This window comes from Jaculus jaculus, chromosome 10 (assembly GCF_020740685.1).
Source record: "Jaculus jaculus isolate mJacJac1 chromosome 10, mJacJac1.mat.Y.cur, whole genome shotgun sequence".
Lineage (NCBI taxonomy): Eukaryota > Metazoa > Chordata > Mammalia > Rodentia > Dipodidae > Jaculus > Jaculus jaculus.
In genome coordinates, this window is record NC_059111.1 from 16,268,524 (window position 1) to 16,290,279 (window position 21,756).

Genomic DNA, 21,756 nt, shown 5'->3' on the forward strand with positions numbered 1-21,756 from the left:
CCAGATCTTTTCGTGCCATTGGCATGGGCTGGAGTTTGCACATTGGGTTTTTATTTTTATTTTTTCTTAATTTATTTGAGAGAGAGGGAAACAGATAGAAGGGGAGAGAATGGGCGTGCCAGGGCCTCCAGCCACTGCAAACGAACTCCAGATACATGCACCACCTTGCTTTCTAACGATCCAGTTTATAGCATACTTTGGGAACTTACATTTTTTTTCAGGAGTTCATGTGTTTAAGGAACTGGAGCCAGTCAAATCAGCAATGTAAGTTTTTATTCACTTTGATTCCTAATCACATAAATAACATTTGGCTAGATTTTATGAGAGTAATAAGATGAATCTTTACAATGAGAAATAACTTACATTTTGTAAGTAGATAGCCTGTGACAAATTTCCTAATCATGAAATGGAAGAGCAGTTCTTTGACACTGATCAGGAAAGGAGACAGTCTATTGCCATCTGTGTTGTCGCATCCTCTGCTGTTGTTTGAACTAGATAAAATTCTAATTACAATTAAACAGATTGTTTATGAGATTGCCTTTAATATTTTAGAGCAAATGTATAAATACAAAGTGCAAAGAAGTGATTCCCGACTTAAAAACAAAGGCTTTTACTCTGAAATGAAGTTACTCATTGTTTGACACCCAGGGTTTTTACTAGTGCACTTGCCGGCACTGCTGTGGGGAACGAGAAGTGAGCAGTGTGGAAGAACCACTCCATGAGGGTGCGCACACTCGACCACGGCCCCGACATCTCTGGGGAGCTGAAATACCAGTGCATGATTGTTTATGTCTCTCTTCTCTCCCCACCCTTGGACACTGAGTCTCATTCTATCGCCAAGGCTAGCCTCAGACTTACCAACCTCTGCTTCAGCCTTCAGGATTCCAGGCTTGCACCACCACGCCCAGCCATTTTGCTCTGGCAAACATGATTTTTCTACGTAAACGGCATATGTCAGAGTATGAAGTAGGAGAGTTAAGAGTAGTCAGATTGAAGCATTTCCACATTTTAAGTCTTTGATGGAAGCAGTCTCAGTGTTATGACAAGAAACTACTTGGGTTGCTGGTCAGAAGCTCTGGGTGCGCCTTAGTTTTCTGTTGCTCCATCGTACTTCACTGTACACAAGTAGCTTAGACAGCAGAAGTCATTCTCTTACAGTCCTATAGGTCAGTGAGCTGACCCAGTCTCAGATTGGAATCCAGATTTCAGTAAGCTAATGTTCTCTGTGGTTGTAGGCAGAATCTTTTTCCTTGCACCTTGGAATTTTGTAGAATTCAGTTCCTCGTGGCTGTAACACAGATCCGGCTGCTTTGCTGATTGCTCGACGGCCTTCCCAGCATCCGCGGTCCAGCCGCGGCACTCCTCCGTCTGCAGAGCCAGCAACCACTGGTCCCGCCCCGTCCACTTTTTAGCGTCCCCCTTTTCCGTTTCAGCTCTCTGGCATACTTTCTGCCTTTCCTTTGAAAGTGTCCATGATCCAGGACAAACCCCCCCACCTCCAGGTCCTTCACCTGAATTACAACACAAAGTCCCTTTTGCTAGTCCCTTTTTGCTTTTTGAAAGCTCACATACTAGATTTCTGTTCAGTCTTTCCTCAGCTGATCACTCACTACAACACACACATTAGATGCTCATTAGATACTGTTAGCAACTTTGTTTTCCCTTTGTATTGTGTTAGGAACCTTTTGAGTTCCCCAGTCCAAACTCTGAGGACAAAGATTGAATTACATACCTGCTGAGGAATTTTTTAAAGGCCTCAATAATTGTCCTGTGTACATTTCACTTCTTCTAATAAAACTGAAGTGCTGAAGACAGCTTACAAATACTGCCGTCTTCCAGTGCAGCAAAGTTTTGCTCTCCCTCCCCTGTTCGACTGTTAGAAAGTAATCATCCAGTTCAAAAGAACAAGTTGGTGGGCTGGGGAGCTGGCTCAGTTGGAAAGGCACTTGCCGCACAAGCATGTGGAACCTGAGTTTGGATCCCGGCACGCATGTAGCTGCCAGGTGTGGCTGCGTGCACCTGTCATCCCAGAGCTCAGGAGGCAGAGGGAGACGGGCCATCCTCAGGGCCAGTGGGCTAGCTGCACTAGCCATATTGGTCAGCGCCGGGTTTCGTGGGAGAGCCTGTCTCAATATGTGTAGCATAATTAATTTACTGGAAGCTTACGGTCTTGCTTTATTACTGGAGGTGAAAGTTGAACTCACAGAGGAACAGTTACTTCCTGAAATGCATTCCCTTGTGTCTCTGCTTGCTTCCTGTCATCCTCATTCAAATAAAGCAACCATCTTTTTTCTCCCAGATAACAAAAGTAGAACTAAATGTTGCTGTACTTTTTCATTTTCAGAATGCTGTCTGTACAATTGAAGTATAATTAATCACCCCTCCTGGTACTCTGTACGTATTGCGAATCAGTGCTCTTCAGAAAGGAGTTTATGAGAGTTCTTTTTGATGTCACTGAGCAAATGTCAGGATTTACTCTTCAATTAGGTGGGATTATGGTTACTAGTAGATTACTCTCCTCCACAGTTATTAGAGGAGCTGACATGTGGGCTGCTGATCCCCAGTGATTTTAGTGTCAGGACTGAGCTGAGAAGTTTGTCACTTGCTCTATCTTAAAAGTAGGCAGAATAAACAAGAGGGTTTTTTGTGATTGTAAAACCAGAAGTAAGCCTGGCATGGTGGCACGTGCCTTTAACCTCAGCACTTGGGAGGCTGAGGTAGGAGTATCACTGTGAGTTTGAGGCCATCCTGAGACTACATAGTAAATTCCAGGTCAGCCTGGGCCAGAGCAAGACCTTACCTTGTGAAAGCAAACAATAAAAAAAACCTAAAACCCAAAATAAATACCATAGGAAAGCTTTCATGCCTCAAAGCTTTTTCAAGTATCAGAAATTCAACTTTTATTTATTTATTTTTGAGAGAGAGAGAAAGAAAGAGAATGGGACTGTCAAGGCCTTTAGCCTGTGCAAATGAACTCAAGACACATGTGTCCCCTGTGCACATGTGTGACATTGCATGCTTGAATTGCTGCATCTGGCCACGTGGGTCCCGCAGATTCAAGCATGAGTTCATAGGCTTCACAGGCAAGCACCTTAACTGCTAAGCCATTTCTCCAGCCCAAATTTTACTTATTTTTTTATTTTTTTAAAATTTCTTTTGTTTATTTTATTTATTTATTTGAGAGCAACAGACAGAGAGGGAGAAAGAGACAGCGAGAGAAAGAATGGGCGCGCCAGGGCTTCCAGCCTCTGCAAACGAACTCCAGACATGTGCGCCCCCTTGTGCATCTGGCAAACGTGGGTCCTGGGGAATTGAGCCTTGAACTGGGGCCCTTAGGCTTCACAGGTAAGTGCTTAACCGCTACAGCTTGTAGCCACTAGTCCAGCACATAGACTTGCATTTACTCAGCATCATGCCTTTCAAGATTTGTTTGAAAGCTGGGTGTAGTGGTGCACACCTTGAATCCCAGCACTCAGGAGGCAGAGGTAGGAGGATCACCGTGAGCTTGAGGCCAGCCTGAGACTCCATAGTGAATTCCAGGTCAGCCAGAGCTAGGGTGAGACCCTACCTTGAAAAAAAAAAAAGATTTGTTTAAGTTGTTTTATGTATCTAGATTATATGTATATATAAAATCTATCTATCCACACACACACACATACATATATCCATATATACGTGTGTGTGTATATATATATATTGTGTGTGTATATATGTGTGTGTGTGTATGTGTGTGTGTATATGTATATATATATATACACACACATACATACACATATACACACACACATATATTTGTTGCTGTTGCTAGATAGTACTCGGTTATGTGGGTATACCACAGTTTTAATTGAAGGACTTTTTAAAAATAGGTTTTTAATTGTCCTTTAAATTTTTTTTGTTCATTTTTATTTATCAGCAGCAGACAGAGAAACAGGCAGAGAAAGAGAGAGAGAGAGGGAGGGAGGGAGGGAAGGAGAGGGAAAGAAAATGGGCACACCAGGGCCTCTAGCCACTGCAAATGAACTCCAGATGCATGTGCCACCTTGTGCATCTGGCTTACGTGGGTCCTGGGAATTGAGCCTTGAACCGTGGTCCTTAGGCTTCACAGGCAAATGCTTAACTGCTAAACCATCTCTCCAGCCCTAATTGTCTGTCTGTCTGTTTTACTGGTTTTTCGAGGTAGGGTCTCACTCTAGCTCTCAGGTTGACCTGGAATTCTCTATGTAGTCTCAGGGTGGCCTCGAACTCACGGATCCTCTTACCTCTGCCTCCCAAGTGCTGGGATTAAAGATGTGCGCCACCATGCCCGGCTTGTTTTTTTGAGGTAGGATCTCGTTCTAGTCCAGGCTGACCTGAAATTTCACTATGGAGTTTTGGGGTGGCCTCGAACTCACAGTAGTCCTCCTACCTCTGCCTCCAATGTGCTGACATTAATGGTATGTACCACCATGCCTGGCTGTCTGGGGGTTTTGCTGAGATGTGGGACTCATTATGTGTCCCCTGGCTAACCTCAAACTCTAGATCCTCCTGCCTCAGCTTTACACTTGACTGGGATTACAAACAAGCACATGCCACTGTGCCAGGTTTAGCTTTTAGCTGTTCTGAATGGAGCTGCTATAAATATTTATGTTCAGGGTTTTGTTTGAGTCTGAGCTTTCTCTGGAGTAAAAACACAAGGTGGAGGGACATCTGGGTCATATGGTGAGTGTATATTTAACTTTGTAAGAGATTTCCAGATTGTTTGCTAAAACAGCCTTTTGTGTTCCTGTCAGCGGTATGTGAGCTCAGTTGTTCTGCTACTCAGAAAGCACAGGCTAGGATCACGTTCTTTTTTTCTCTTAATATTTTTTTCAAAATATTTTTATTTATTTACTTATCCTTATGTAAAAGAGTGAGACAGAAATTAGTGTGCCAGGGCCTTAGCCACTATACTCAAACTCCAGACTCATGGGCCACTTGGTGTGCATGTGCAACCTTGTGTACTTGCATGGATTCGAACTTGGACCAGCAGGCTTTGCCAGTAAGCATTTTTCACCACTCAACCATTTTCCCAGCTCAGTAAACCTTTTTTGAGAAAGGTTTTTCAAGTCTTTCATCCACTTTTTTGAAATAACATTTTTATCAGACATAGTGGTACATGCCTTTAATCCCAGCACTAGGCAGAGATAGGAGGATTGCTGAGAGTTCGAGGCCAGCCTGAGACTACAGAGATCCAGGTTAGCCTGGGCTAGATTAAGACCCTACCTCAAAAAAAACCCCATCTATATCTATATACCTATATATAGATATAGATATATAATATTGGGACAATTTTCGGTTGTAGAATAGTTATAAAGATAATGGTCCTTATGCAGCTTTCCATAATGTTAACATCTTACAAGAACAAAATCAAACATATTTATCAAAAGCAAGAAACCAATGATGTTTCCTTAGTATTAACAAACTTCACATTTCACCAGATGTCCCTGCTGGTGTCCTGCTCTGGGATTCCCATGGCCTCTGTCATGTCTCTCCCAACTCCTAGAGGCCCCGGCAGCCTTAGTCTTTCCTTGCTTTTCATGGCCTTGATGGTTTTGAGTGTTAGCCATGAATCTGTCAGATGTCCTTCAGGTTGTCTTTGGGTTAGCGGTCTCCTTGTCAATTCAGTTGCGCTTTGGAAAACAGTGACATGGCAGTGAAGCGTCCTCCTTGTCACACTTTGAGGGAGGACCGATGGCCACCACTGGTGGATGGAAGAAAGTGCTTGTCAGTCTGCTCTTTCACATTTGATCCTGTGAGAATGAGATGCTAATTTCAGCCCCCTCAAGGGTTAGGGTGATTATGTTTCATGTTATGAATAAAGGAAGCCTACATATATTATTATAAGCTCGTCTGTAAGGAGAATTCTGTTCCTATTTATTTTTTAATTATTTATACCAATATGTATATATACTTACTACATTGGTTTTTAATCCAAATAAACGCACCCTAATTTATGATGGTCAGGGTTGGGGTTTGTTTTTTCAGTATGATCTGAAAACATATCCATTCAATTTTCCTGATTTTTCACTTGCAGTAAAATGAGATACTCAGCAATTAATTATGCAACGGGCTTTGCATTACAAGAGTTCCTACCTAGTTAAAGGCCAAGTGTCCTAAGCACGTGTAAGGTGTGGTGTTCAGTAGATTACATGTCTTAAATGCGTTTTTACTTTTAGTACTTTCAGCATATGACTGATTTATCAGTACGTAACCCCACATACATCTGGAGTCTCTTAGTATGTTATTTTATTACAGTGTGCCCGACACCACTTTGAAATGCTCCCGTCCTTTTCTTTTTGATGTGCATGGTTTCTGGCACCACAAGATACTCCAGCTCACTGTGCACTTTCTCAACCCTAAAATTTCTGGCTGGAGTTTCTTGTATTGGAGAATTGTGTTAAGTAACCTGCATCTGTTCACATTTCAGGATTCTCGAGTATTGTACTCCAGGAATTCTGTTTAGGTCTTTCAGCTGCATTCTCTTGAAGGGACAGGTTGGAGCATTGTGATTACTCCAGTTTATCTGCAACTAGAACCTGACTTAAAGATTTTTAATTTTGTTTCTCTAGGAGTTTAACAAGAAACTGAACTTTTCATTGAAATACATTTTGAATTGAAGCCAGAAATGCACTAGAATTTAGATTCTTTCATTTGATTAAGGTAAGATTATTAAGTAAAATATAATCGTGCCCTTAAAACATTTTTAAATATATTTTAATGCTTGCTTTATTAAACACATTTTTATTTCCCTGGCTAACTGGAGATACAGACCTCAGGAAATATTTTTGTGGTTACTCAGCGCTGAGGATATAGCTCAGTTGGTAGGGTGCTTGCTGACAGGCTACAAACCCTGATTTCACCCCGAGAACCGTATAAGCCAAGTTTGCGGCGCTTGCCGTGAGTTCAGCAGTCCAGTGCCCAGTTGGGAGGCAGAGGGAGAGAGAGCAGGACTTCGAGCTCATCCTCAGCTGCCTGGCAGGTTTGAATCCAGTTTGGGCTATGTGAGACCCTTAAGAAATATAGACAAAAAATGTTCTAATGCAGTTGTTTTCTATACAATTACCTTATGAAAAATAATTTTATTCATAGGAGGTGCCATCAGAATGTACATACATATATGAAAGAGAAGGATAAGGGCTACAGGGTTTTAATTTCTTTATTTAAACAACTTTTTTTTTTTTGTTTTGTGTTTTCGAGGTAGGGTCTCACTCTAGCTCAGGCTGACCTGGAATTCACTATGTAGTCTCAGGGTGGCCTCGAACTCACAGCAATCCTCCTACCTCTGCTTCCCGAGTGCTGGGATTAAAGGCATGTGCCACCACACCCAGCTACAATAACATTTTATTCTGAGAAAATATGGATGTCAAAGTAAGTTGAAGAAGGTTCCATAGAGTTGACAAATCTTCATTTAGTACCCTTAATGTTAACATCTCACATAGCCATGGCACAGTGGTCAGAATGAGGCATCAGCGTGGCAAAGTGGCCCAGTGGATAAAGCACTTCCGGTCCAGCATGAGGCTCAGAGCCGAGCCTAGTGCCCACGCACGTGCCGGTGGCCTGCCAGGTGACCCTGGGGCAAGCTGCTTAGCTGGACTGGCTGAATCAGTGAGCCCTCGGTACACACGCGAAAAGAAAACAAATCAGTATTGACTTGCTCTAAACTATAGTCTATTAGAATTTCACCGACGTTTTCCACTAACATCACTTTCCAGAATCTCAAGTGACATGTGGTTACTCCCTTGGAGTGCCTTCCAGTCTCTCGCAGCTCTTGCCTCCACCCCTTTCAGAACTTCCACACTCTGATTTGGCATTGGTGCAATGCCACACCGTGAGGGTTTTTTCCACATTAACTTGACTTGGGAAAGAATACCATTAGAAGTCACGTGCCTTTCTTAGCACATGCTATCAGGTGACATGATGTCAGTCTGGGTTACTGGTGATACCACCTTGATCACTGGATTATGGTGATGCATACCATTTTCCCAATAGTAATTATTTTGAGGCTCCTCAAGCATCCTGTTTCTGTTTAATGTTTTAATCACTTGGTTTTGCATTAATTGGTGGACGTTGCCTGCAGCAGTTATTATTGTGGTGTTATAATGGTGATTTTCTATTTCCCTCATTGTTCTTATACTTATTAATTATAGTTATAATTCTTTTATAAGACATAATAGTAATCTTTCTCCAAATGTTGATTTATATCATTACAGATTTATAAATTCTCACTGTAGCCCAGGCTGACCTGGAATTCACTATGTAGTGAACTCATAGCAATCTTCCTACCTCTGCCTCCTGAGTGCTGGGATTAAAGGTGTGTGCCATCATGCCCGGCTCAGATTTATGAATATTTTGTTCTCTGAATTAGAGGTGATACTATTATTGCTTATTTTCTTCTAGTTTTGCTACTGGAGACCTTTTAAGTTTGCTTGGGTAGCCTTTCTACATGTTTTGTCCATTTTTAAAAATTTTTTTAAAATATTTTATTTATTTATTTGAGAGACAGAGGAAGAGTCAGAGAGAGAGAATGGGCATGCCAGGGCCTCCAGCCACTGCAAATGAACTCCAGATGTGTGCACCCCCTTGTGGCTTACATGGGTCCTGGGGTATCAAACCAGGGTCCTTAGGCTTCACAGGCAAACACCTTAACTGCTAAGCCATTTCCCCAGCCCAGTTTTTTTTTATTGATAACTTATATACTTAGGCAGTAAATCTTGATATTTCCCTCCCTGCCCCAATTTTCCCCTTCACAACTCACTCTCCATCATATCCCTACCCCCTCTCCATTAATCCCTCTTTTATTTTGATGTCATTGTCTTCTTCTCCTATTATTCTTGTGAAGGTATTTCTAGGCACTGCGAGGTCATGGATCTCGAGGCCAATTTCTGTCTGGACAGTTGCATTGTAAGTAGTGGTACCCTTCCTTTGGCTCTAATATTCTTTCTGCCACCTCTTCCACAATGGACCCTGAGCCTTGGAGGGTGTGATAGAGATGTTTCAGTGCTGGACACTCCCCCATCACTTCTTAGAACTATGCTGTCTTTGGATCATCCCAGTGGTCATTGCCATTTAAAAAGAGAAGCTTCTCTAACCAAAAGTGAGAGTAGCATTAGTATATGAATATGAACACTAAGTATAATGCTTTCAGGGTAGTATGGTGAGAATAATATATGCATTTAACCAGACAAGAACAGGCTTTATACCTGTAAAGTTCATGACCTCCCCACTACAGGCGCTTTTTTAATTTTAAAAATATTTTTATTTATTTATTTGTAAGCAGGGAGGGATAAAAAGGAGTGTGTGTGGGGGAGTATATGCTAGGGCCTCCAGCCACTGCAAACTTAACTCCAGATGTGTGTGCTACTTTGTACATCTGTTTTTATGTGCCACAGGCTTTTGATTATGTTTTCAGTACCAGGCAAGTTACTCCCTCCCATAGAGCGGGGCTCCAGTTCAATTAGGGAGCAGTTGGTTTCTCCCAGAGCAGACATGCCACTTTTGCACCTGTTTGGTCATTTGGCCTGTCTGGCCAAACTTGAGCCTTCCTATGTCCACAGTTCTCACTGCTGATGACTCCTATCTCTCATAGGGCTGCATGCAATACAGCTTTTTCCAGCTTTCAGTTGGTGGTGTGCACAGGAAGAAGGTTTTCTGCTCAGCCTCAGCTTGATTTTTCAGTGACTTTGCTGCTCAGGCATGTGAAGTCTTCAGCAATAGGGTCTCACCATCTGTTACTTGTGGGAAACCAAGGGCCTTGGCAATAGCTGGTAATGTTTTGGGGGCAACAGGGACCTCCCTAGCCAACAACTCACTGGAAAGTATCCCATTCTTGGCACTGAAAATTTTCTAGTAGCAATCTATGGCTGCTGGATGTGCCATTATCCAAAAAAGTAGGCTTTCATATGTCTTATTTAGAATATCTTGAATTTTTGCCCTCCCCCACCCTTCTCTTATTCAGTCGCTTTCCCCTGGCCTTTATTTATTTATTTTTTAATTAAAACCAAAAGGCAACGTCTTTCTTTCTTCCTTTTTTTCTTAATGTAAAATCTCTAGCCCAGGCTGACCTAGAATTCTGTGTAGTCCCAGACTGGCCTTGAACCTCATGGTGGTCTTCCTACCTCTCTCTGCCTCTCAAATTCTAGCATTAAAGGTGTGCACCACCATGCCCAGTTCCATAAGATAATTTCTGACTTTACAAGATGCTCTAAGCACATTTGTATATTCCTGCTGCAGCCTCAGTATTACGCACTTTGCCAAGGAACGTGGGCCCACCTTCCCAGAGAATAGTATTTAGAAGGTCACATCTGGGTATCTAGGTACATTCATTACTAATGAGTTGTTGCTGCTTTTAGGCAGTTAAATGTCAGACCTTGGAGCTCTGTGAATGTACACTAGTCTGTTCATATGTACACTTTTTTGTTTCTGTAATATCTTTACAGCATAAAAACAGAAAGGTGGCTGGGCTGGAAAGATGGCTTAGTGGATAAGTGGATAAGGTGCTTGCCTGAAAAGCCAAAGGACCCAGGTTCAATTCCCCATGACCCACATGAGCCAGATGCACTAGGTGGTGCATGCATCTGGAGTTCATTTGCAGTGGCTGGAAGACTTGGTGTGTCCAATTTCCCCCTCCCTCACCTCTTTCTCTCTCTTAAATAAAATAAATTTTTTAAAAAAAAACAGAAAAATGGGGCTGGAGAGATGGCTTAGCGGTTAAGGCACTTGACTGTAAAGCCTAAGGATCCAGGTTCGATTCCCCAGTGTCCATGTAAGTCAGACGCACAAGGTGGCTCATTGGTCTGTAATTTGTCTGCAGTGGCTGTGCCCATTCTCTCTTTTTCTCTCTAATAAGTAAATAAAAATTAAAAATATCTTAAAAACTAAACAGAAAGGTGCTGGGGAAGTCGCTCAGTTAATGGAGTGCTAACCCAGCACGCCCGAGGCCCTGGGTTCAATTCCAGCATCACCCTCCAACATTAGATTATACTGCTAACTGCAGTTCCAGGCCAGCACCACAGGCGTTATTCTAGCTCTCCCTTCTGGCTGGTGCTTGTGTTTCCTGACAGTCATCGCAGGGTAGCTTCGTATCCACCATACGTGTATGGCAGTTTCACAGTCGCTGACACGTTCCTGTGAGAAACGAGGCCTCCGAGGAGCGTGCTGCGCTTTGTGCGCGCCCGGCGCTGGCCTCGGCTACTTAGCTCGGGTCTTTTTCTCTTTCTTTTCTGTATCTCCTTCAAGTCTGCCATGTCATTCCTTCACACCACAGTTGGGTTCATTTGTCTCGGTTTGTATTTATTTTAGCACTATATGTTTTTTATTATATTTATTTATTTTATCTTGGGGTCCCCTGGCATCTTGGTGGTTTGTATTTAATTTGTATTCTGTACAGTTCGCTGTGTGGTGCGGTTGCATAGGGCTTGAAAGTCGCCTCGGATCATGTGTCTCCCGACAGCAGCAGCTCACGTTAGCCAAGTTCCCTGCGGTGCTGCTTGCTGTTCCAGCTCTCTTCCCACCCCAGACCCTGACAGCTGCTGGTGGACTTCCCATTTGTTTCCTTAGCCTTTCCAGAAGCTCATGGAAATGGAGTCATACGATAGCAGTGACCTCTAGGCCTGACTTCAGTCACCTAGTCAAGTGCCTTCTAGGTTCCTCCATTTGTTGCATAAGTCATTGGCTTTTATATTTGCGTTGTTAAGTATATCATAGTGTATTTCTTCATTTACCTATTGAAGGACATCTGGCTTGCTTCCAGCTTGGGTCAGTCATAAATAAAATGCAGCAAACATACACAAAAGGTTTTGTATGTGTATGCACAAAGTTTTGCTTCACTTGGGCAAATACCTAGGAGTAGGATCATGGACCTTACTATAAATATTATAAATATGCATATATAAGGAACTGCCCAATGTTTTTCCAAATACGGGCACAATTTGTGTTCCCACCACTGGGGTGTGAGAGAGCCCCTTTCACTGTGCAGCAGCCGCAGCATGCGGGGCTGTCGGCTTGTTTGGCCTCCCGCTGTTCTAACATTTCCTGCAATGTGTTTGTGAAGAAGCAGCTGGTCTCTCTTATTTCACTGCATTTTTTCCCTTTTATGATCAACAAGGTGGCTGTAGAATCTTCCCAGGGCCCCATGCGTACTGGGCAAGGACTTTACCACCGACCTGCATTCCCAGCCTCCTCCAGTACCTTTCCATTGAATTTGTTGCCATGATATCTAGTTATTTGGCTGTGTTTTATAATGCAGTATACATTTCTATAAATTAGTTTTGGCTTTGTGCTTATTACAGGGAAATGTATGCATATTTTTTACATAGCTAGGTATTTAAAAGATAATTTCATGTTGTCCATTTCTAGATCATTTTATCGGAATTTGTTCAAAGGTTGTATCTCTGGGCCTAAAGAGATGGCATAGCAGTTAAGGTGCTTGCCTGTGAAGTCTGCAGACCCAGGTTCAATTCCCCACTACCCACATAATCCAGATAACACATGGTGGCGCATGTGTCTAGAGTTGATTTGCAGTGGCTAGAGGTCCTGTTGTGCCTCCAGCCCCTCTCCCTCTCCCCCACCTCAAATAAATAAATAAAAGTAAAATTTAAAAAAGGATTATATCACTGACTGAGCTGTGTTAATCAAGGTAAAGTGGACTAAGTGTACTAATTGACTTGACAGATATTCTAGAAAGATAAACTTTAGGCCAGATGAGATCTTTCTTTCCTCCGTTGACTATCAGATGAGCATACCTATTCCTCTTTGGCATATCTATTCATGTGTTCTAGCTTTGGTGTGTTCTTACAACTAAACAGGTATTATATGAATGAGATTAGAAATGAACAATTTTAAACTTAGAAGGTCCAGGAATATGGCTCAGCAGTAAAGCTCTTTTTGGTATGTGTAAGGTGATGAAGGGTTGGTATCTATACCACAAAAAGAGAGAAATGCTCGTAGACCTGAATGTAGGCCATTTACATACACATTTAAACTGATGCATAAAAATACTTTTAATATGTTGTTTCCAAATTAGTAAGAATTTATGGATTCTTCAGCACATCCTTATTTTTCAGAGACTACTGCTAAATAATCTCTATATCAGGGACCCATTAAATTCTTAGCTGATAATTTTTTATTAGCATGAAATAAAGACACATCAAGCTTCAGTGAACAGTTTTGGCTCTATTTGAGATTTATGCTTACTATTTGATTATTGTAAAGATCTCAGTTTTATCTATTATAATACGAGCAGGGCTACCACATTATAGGATTTTCCATTTTATTTGCCGAATAACACTTTAAAGAAATTAATACAGGGCTGGAGAGATGGTTTAGTGATTAAGGCACTTGCCTGCAAAGCCAAAGGACCTATGTACACCCATTCTCTCTGTGTATATGTGTGTACATATGTGTATGTGTATAATCTGCCTCTTTCTCTCTCTCTAATAAATAAATACTTTTTTTCAAAAAGAAATTAATACAGTATATAATACAGCCTAGTAACTCATGCCTTTAATCCCAGCACTTGGGAGGCTGAGGTAAAAGGATTGCCATGAATTTGAGGTCAGTCTGGGCTATAAAGTGAGTTTCAGATCACCTGGGTTAGTGTGTGATTTTATAGATATTAAATATGTATGCATATGTAAATATATATGTATTAAATATGTATCTGTATGTATAATATGGCATGTATGTATGTATGTATGTATGTGAGCTAATATACTCAAATTGAGAAAATATGTGTTTACTAAAGGATAGCATTATTTTGTTTGTTTGTTTGTTTTTTCGAGGTAGGGTCTCATTCTGGCCCAGACTGACCTGGAGTTCACTATGGAGTCTCAGGGTATCCTTGAACTCACGGCGATCCTCCTACCTCTGCCTCCTGAGTGCTGGGATTAAAGGCATGCACCACCACGCTCGGCTTCAAGGATAGCATTTTAAGGGAGGGTCTCACTCTAGTGCCACCACACCTAGCTGCATTTCTAATTTGAATTATTAATTCTATTGATAACTATTCTTAATTTAGTTATTCCCTATTCAGTAGAAGAAAGCCAGCCTAAGCCATTGCTTATACAGATTCTGAAAATTATGTTAGTATTCAGTCTTTAGGCTGGGCATGGTGGCGCACTCCTTTTTTAATCCCAGCACTTGCGCTTCAGAGGTAGGAGGATCTCCATGAGTTCGAGGTCACCCTGAGACTACATAGTGAATTCCAGGCCAGCCTGAACTAGAGTGAGACCCTACCTCAGAAACCCTTCCCCCCCCCACAAAAACAAAGTATCCGTGAAGTGACTTTGTTGTCACCTTTAAAATGAGCATATTTTCTTAAATGTCCTATTTAATAGTGTGAGTCCATCGCTGATCTTTCTGGTGACTGAACTTGTGTTGTTGGAGTGACAGTCTGATTTCAACTAGTGTGTTTTAAATTGAAAGTGACAACTGTAGTCACTGTATATAATTTATATGTTGTCCCACATTCTCAGGCCCTCTCTATACAAATGAGATATAATTAAGATAAGCAGTATTTACCTAGCCTTGTAAAAGGAAAATAAACAAAATATGTTTAGATAGTATTTCTTTCCTTTCTGAAAAGCAAGGGGGTTATGAATGTGGGCTTTGTTTTTGAAGGTCTTGAGTGTAGCCACTTTCTTATTTAAGAAGACTAGGAAGTGAATTTCCTAATTTCTTTGCAATATACCTTGGAGAAGTGTCCAGCTTTTTAACATTGTTACATGGGCTTGTCATCTACAAATATGTGGGGCCACTTTCCTAGTTACTCTGACGCATGCAGCTGTGGGCTGCACGTTGGACACACCTGTTGGACTCAGAGCAGGAGACTAGTAATAATAAAATGGTGGCTATAAACACTTGTGCTTTGGTGACAGTTGATAGTATAAACTTTACCTCCCAGTGTTGAAATTGGCATTTCTTTTTCTTTATTTGTTTTTCCGAGGTAGGGCCTCACTCTGGCCCAGGCTGACCTGGAATTCACTTTGGGAGTCTCAGGGTGTCCTCAAATTCACAGTGACTTTCCTCCGCTGCCTCCCGAGTGCTGGGATTAAAGGCATGTGCCACCACACCCGGCTGATTCCTGTTGTTTTTGAGGCAACTTTGACTCAGGCATTTTATTTTCCATTTGTTCTTCACAGTTAGTTACAAAGTGGATGTGACTATCCGTATTTTTACAAATAGAGAAAAATACACCTGAGAGGCAATACAGCTAATATTGAGACAGGATTTGAACCCTTGTCTCCTGGCCTGTAAGTTCACTCCTTCCCACTGAAATGTCCCTTTCTCCCTCTCTATCTGCCCCTCCCTCTTCTCACTCTCTCTCAAATAAATAAAATTTAATAATTTTTTTTAAAAAAAGGGCTGCAAAAGAACCCAGGTTCGATTCTCCAGGTCCCAGGTAAGCCATATACACATGGTGACATATGGGTCTGGAGTTCATTTGCTAGAGGTAAAAAAAAAAAAAAAAAAATTGTCAAGAAAATAGTAATGCCAATTAGGAGAAATCTTGAGGTTATCTTATCTGCTTATAGTGTTTTTCTCAACTGTGAGGGACCTCTCTTTTGGAAAACTATTGTGTACATTATCTGAGATAAGCACCAGCTTAACACTCTAGTGCTAATCATGGTCAGATATACCTTGTGATAGCTGGGAAAAGGCTCCTTAATGACAGTGTCAATTAGCCATGGTCTTGAAAAAGAAACCAAGTGCTCATGGTGAGTATACATGCCTGCATTACTGTTTGCAGAGAAATACTCCCTTCAGGGCCCAGCACATGCTCAGTAACTTTGCTCCTCTAATAAAATTCTTAGAAATGATACTATGTTTGCAAAACAAACTTGTATAACTACAAATAATGCTATAAACTGTTTGGTCGATAAACTCATTTTATGGTAGATCAATAAACTCCATTTGTATAATGATTAAACCATCTTTATCTTAACGATATTTTGTAATGTTATACTCCTAATGACTCTACAGAATTATCAGTTTGCAGAGTTCTTTTGGGGGCTCAGTAGATGAGGTGCTAGACTTGGGCCCAGCCCCCTTGTAGTGCTGAGCACACGTGGCAGTCCCGCAGCAAGCGCACAACGTGGAGGCAGAGGTGGGCTCTCTCAGGCAAGCCGCCTCACTAGACCGGTTGTGTGGGCTCATTCTAGATTCAGGTGAGGGGCCCTGTCTCAGTAAGTAAACAGACAAGGTGGGGAGCACGTGAGAACGACAGTCGACATCAGCCTGTAGTCTCCATCTGCGCATGTGCCCTTGTGCACACGCTCCCACCTGTGCACCTGCATGCATGCACACACAGAAATTTAACATTAAAAAATCATTTTAAATTCATAGCATTTTGTCTTTTCAGTGGCCTTTGCTGTACATTTAATAAATTACCTATAGGGCTGGAGAGATGGCTTAGCGGTTAAGTGCTTGCCTGTGAAGCTTAAGGACCCCGGTTCGAGGCTCGGTTCCCCAGGTCCCACGTTAGCCAGATGCACAAGGGGGCACACGCGTCTGGTGTTCGTTTGCAGAGGCTGGAAGCCCTGGTGCGCCCATTCTCTCTCTCTCCCTCTATCTGTCTTTCTCTCTATGTCTGCCGCTCTCAAATAAATAAATAAATAAATGAACAAAAAAATTAAAAAAAAAACTGATTTCTTTAAAAAAAAATTACCTATAGGCCAAGAATTAGTTATTCATTGTTTATTTGTAGCATGTTAATGTTCTCAAATCAACAGACATAAAAAATATTTCAGATATGACAAAATTAAATAGAAAACTTTCTCAGGATATAAAAGCAGTCAAATTATGTTGACCAGTAACTTAATACTTCTTTCATCACATTGAAGGGTAAAATGTATGGCGGGCTGCGCTGGGCGTAAAAAAGCATCATTTGAGTACGTTTGTGTTTCGTCTGCACTGTAGGTAGGTCAGCAAAGGTCATTTACTCAGTCCTAGTGTTCAGCGAGTTGTTACTAAGCTGACTTCTGAGATTATTTTCAGCTTGAGGATTTTTTTGATGGTTCTAATTTTTTACCATGTTAAAATACATGTAACATGCAAAAAAGAAGGAAAACATGACCCTCAGCCAGGACAAAAAACAACCAATAAGAAGAGATGTGACATGTCATAGAATGAGCAGGTAAGGACATTGAGCAGCTATTATAAACATATTCCATATGTTCAAGAGAGTAAGAAAACATGAGATCCAGGTCAAAAACTGAAAGTCATAGTCAGATGTGGTGGTGCATGCCTTTAACCCCAGCACCCCAGAGGCAGAGGTAGGAGGATCGCTGTGAGTTGGAGGCCATCCTGAGACTACATAGTGAATTCCAGATCAGCCTGGGCTAGAGTGAGACCCTGCCTCAAAAAACAAACAACAACCAAAAAAACCTGGAAGTTATATATAAAGGCACCCTACTAGAACTGTGTGTGTGTGTTATATAGATGTGTTAAAAAAACATTTAAAAGGGCTGGAGAGATGGCTTAGCGGTTAAGCACTTGCCTGTGAAGCCTAAGGACCCTGGTTCAAGGCTTGATTCCCCAGGTCCCACGTAAGCCAGGTGCACAAGGGGTTGTATGTGTCTGGAGTTCCTTTGCTGTGGCTGGAGGCCCTGGCACACCCTTTCTCTCTATCTGCCTTTTTCTTTCTGTCTGTCACTCTCAAATAAATAAAGAAAAATAAAGAAAAAAATTTATATATATATATATATATATATATATATGACTTCAATTACAGGTTATATACAGGAACCTCATTTTGAATATGAAAACACAGTTCAACATAAAAAAGACATACCATGTAGATACTAACTTAAAGGAAATTAGAGTCTTCCGTTTATACCAAGTAAAGTAAATTTCAAAGCAAGAAATACGAGGGGGAGGGCCTTTCTTAATGTACACTGGACCAGTTCATCAAGGGAGTTCAACAGTCCTAAGTTTGTAGACATCTAATAACAGCATTGAAATAGATGAAGAAAATTAAAACTGAAGAGCACAAAAGATACACAGTTCGGTATATATGTTAGTATTCTTTCTTCTTGGTGGGTTAAGTTGAACTGCACTCTGTGTCATTCTAATTTTAATATTTCCTCTTACTGGGAGTTGCTGTTTCATTAGCTAGCTCAAAGATACCCCTTCCGGTTCTGATTACCAAAATAGTATTGACTTGAATGATATCTGACTACCAACAAGCTTGGCCTAGTGAAAGCAGTGTTTACCTGGCTTGTGAGTATTAGGTGTTTATTGATGGTAATGCCCTATTACTGTTGTAACAACTTGCCACAAATTTGGTGACCTCACACACAACCCAGATTTGGTTTCTAGTAGAGATGAGTGGTCCAAAATGGGCTTCCCCAGGTGAAATCTAGGTTTCAGCAGGACTATGTTCCTGCAAGATACTTGGAAAAGGTGTTCCCTGAATTCTCCAGCTTTTAGAGTCTGCCTGTACTCCTTAGCTCATCGCTTTCTTCTCAAGAAGTCCATAGGCAGAGCTGGAGAGATGGCTTAGTGGTTAAGGTGCTTGCCTGCAAAGCCTAATGACCCAAGTTTGATTCCCCAGTACCCATGTAAGCCAGATGCACAAGGTGATGCATACATCTGGAGTTCATTTGTAGTAGCTAGAGGTCCTGGCACACCCATTCTCCCTCTTTTTCTCCCTCCCTCTGCTTCTGCCTCTGTCTCTCTCTCTCAAATAAATAAGTTAAATAAATAAAAAACTACAGTGTTACCCAGAGCTTAGGTGAAAAGAAAATTTTATGTAAATAAAGCCATTTTTTGGCTGTTAGGTATATATGTATGTATGTGTGTATGTAGGTAGATTAATAGAAGGTGAAAGGGAGAGGAGGGGAAGGTTAAAAAGGAAGGAAAAATTTATTAAAAGTAGATAAAGCCACTTTGGGGGGCTGTCCACATATGCCCATAAAAGTACAGTTTTGAAATGTAAAACTTACCAAGAATTCAGAGATCTTGATGATGCAAGCCTGCAGTTCCAGCAGCTCAGAGGATTGCAAACTCAAGGCTTGCTTAGACTCCAGAGGAAGTTCAGTGTCAGTCTGACCAACAAATTCTGTCTCAAAATAAAAAGTCAAGAGTACTGGGGATATCGCTCAGTGGCCAAGTGCTTGCTTGGCCTGCACAAGGCCTTGTGTTGAGTACCTTAAAAAAAAAAATCACATCCCCTTTGCAGTGCTGACAAATCAAGTTTCTGCCCCGTGCTGTGTTTAGGTATGAGTGGAGGGTGGTATTTTTGTTTGTTTAATCCTTCAGGTTTTTGACAACAGAAATACCTAATTTTTACCAGGTTTTCTAAACAACTAGAGATTTTATTTTTGCCATCTGCTATTTCTATCCAACCCTTCCTTAAAGATCATGTATTATGCGTGCAGATATAGTGTGCATTAATCATTCTTAGCATACACAGTGCATTCCCCATTTTATTGTCCTGTGTTTGTCTAGCCCATGAAAGACACAAATGCTTATGAACCCTCCTCATTTAAGACATGCAGGTTTCAGCTCTGCATATACACCTCTGGATAAAGTCGTCTGTTTTCTGAGTGATAGTAATTCCTTGTTTTGGTTGTTTAAGTATTTTTGGCATTTTGAGATAGAGGCTCACTATGTAGCCCAGGTTAGCCTGAAACTCATCGCCCCCTACTTCCACTGTCTAAGTGTAGGGAGTTAGAGTTGTATGCCTGTATACCCAGCTACAGTTCCCTTTTGTTTGCAAGAAAATGACACCCTTCTCATTCTTTGAACTAGAGGACTTTGTGTGTCTAGTCTGTTTATGGGCAAAGCAACAATAGACTGTCTGGTAAACTCGTCACCAGTGCTGTTCTGACAGCTAGCAGCTCATCTGCACCATTGCGTTCTAGTAACCACTGCACATATAGACTTGGCTCCTTCACAGTACATTACTAAATGTCTTTCTAGGAAAAGGAATTCTGGTCCGTCCCCCCCCACTGGGTGTCATGGAATTGGTGTGACTACATGATTTGTCAGCAAGATATGATGGACTACATGAAGTGTGTGTGTGTGTGTGTGTACATGCATGTGCCCATTTTCCTTCCCCTTGGGTTTACCTGTTATGAAAATAGAAAACATTGAGTTTTACTTTTATTCTACCAGTTGTTACTGCTTTTTACAGGAAAAAAGTAGCATCATGATTGTTAGGAGAACAAGTTAGAATTTGAAGGAGAAATTAATATTCATAGAATTTATTCAGACATATGCCAGGAATAATTAAACCATTGCATAGAAAGAGGGCTCAATCGCATAATGCAATGCACTTTGGGGAGAGGAAAATCCATTCATGTGTGAATTCCACCCACCTACCCCTGCCCCTGCAGGGGCCTTATTTTCTGATTAAGTTCAAGGGCAAGGGCATATATGACAGGCTTATGTCATCCTTGAGGGTTTTACGCTTCTGATTAGTCTGCAGTCCTGGACTGAGGTGAGAGTTTGGTGGAAGGATGGCCACGGGGAGCAGCAAGTCCACAGCTGAGACATCCTCATGCCCTATAAGGGATTACCTGTCTGGCCTTGGCTAGTAAGGATAGTATAACATCTTTATCTGGGTGTTTTAGGGTCATTCCTTACTTTTCTAGAAAGACTGAAAATTCCTGAGTCTTCTTAAAGAGGTAGTTACATAAGAAGATATATTAAGGTCAGCATATCTAGGTTTTGGGTGCTCTGTCACCAGAGTTCTGGGACTAAGGATGTCCAGAACATGTCATCAGTGTCCTGTGTCTCCAGACGTCTCGTGAAGAAGGTGGGGAAGTGAGAAATTCAGACTTCTCTGACTTTATCTGTTTTCAGTTTATAACAGCCCTTTGTTTCATGTCTGCATTCAGGCCTTAAAGATTTATACCAAGAAATGGATAGAAGAATTAACTATTAAATCAAGAAGTTGGCATCAGTAATATATTTGAACAGCCCCCGCACCTTTTGTTGAGTAGGGGAGGATAGAAAACATTGGCACCATGTCTTGAAGTTCAATATCAATCCTTCCTTTTTTAGAAATGAGTTTTGACTCCAACAAAAAAGAGCACCCCCTATCTTTATTACACATGTTTATTACAGGGCATGATAAACTTGTTTTATGACCCAGGTTTCTAGTGGGCTGTTTGGAAGGTATTTCTGCTGTGTGCACTTGGCTTGATAGAGAAGGGAAGATACGTGTAGCATTTCAACTTCTTGTTTCTTTCTCTCTCTTTTTTAATCTGTAAGGAGAGAGAGAAAGAGAGAGAGCGAGGGAGGGAGAGAGACAAACATGCAGAATGGGCGTGCTAGGGCCTCCAGTCACTGCAAACAAAGTCCAGATACATGCGCCACTTTGTGCCTCTGGCTGTAGATGGGTACTGGGGAATCGAACCTGGGTCCTTTGGCTTTGCCAGAAGATGCCCTATCCGCTGTGCCATCCCTCCAGCCCAATTTCTTGTTTCTTAATCAGTCTTTCTGCCCTTTGAAACCTCAAGTTTACCCAGTGTAATTGATTTTATTGTTTTGCACCTGTGTGAATAATTAAAACTATGCCATGAAGGAGCAGCTTTTTGAAAACCTAAAGCAGTGTGTAGATTATAAGATAGAGATTGTTGCAGGAAGAGAGTACATTCATATGCATATAAGCTGTTTGTGATGCACATACATATATGGAACCAGGGATTTCATTTAAGGGGAAAACAAAAGATAGAATTCCCTTTTTGCCAAATACTTATAATTTGAGCTTCATCTTTCTAAATAATCCTAGTG

At 41.4% G+C, this 21,756-nt stretch overlaps 1 protein-coding gene across 3 annotated transcripts in view; it reads left to right on the plus strand.

Annotated features, from left to right (window-relative positions):
- Glce (glucuronic acid epimerase) overlaps positions 1-21,756 on the plus strand; it is a 77,687-nt gene that overhangs the window by 24,751 nt on the left and 31,180 nt on the right. For 2 of the 3 annotated variants that reach the window (XM_045160392.1, XM_004666742.2), the window contains one exon: positions 6,588-6,678. The exons of the other annotated variant lie outside the window; for it this stretch is intronic. The gene's annotated coding sequence lies outside the window, so the exon portion shown is untranslated. The remainder of the gene's footprint in view (positions 1-6,587; positions 6,679-21,756) is intronic. 3 annotated transcript variants of the gene reach the window in all.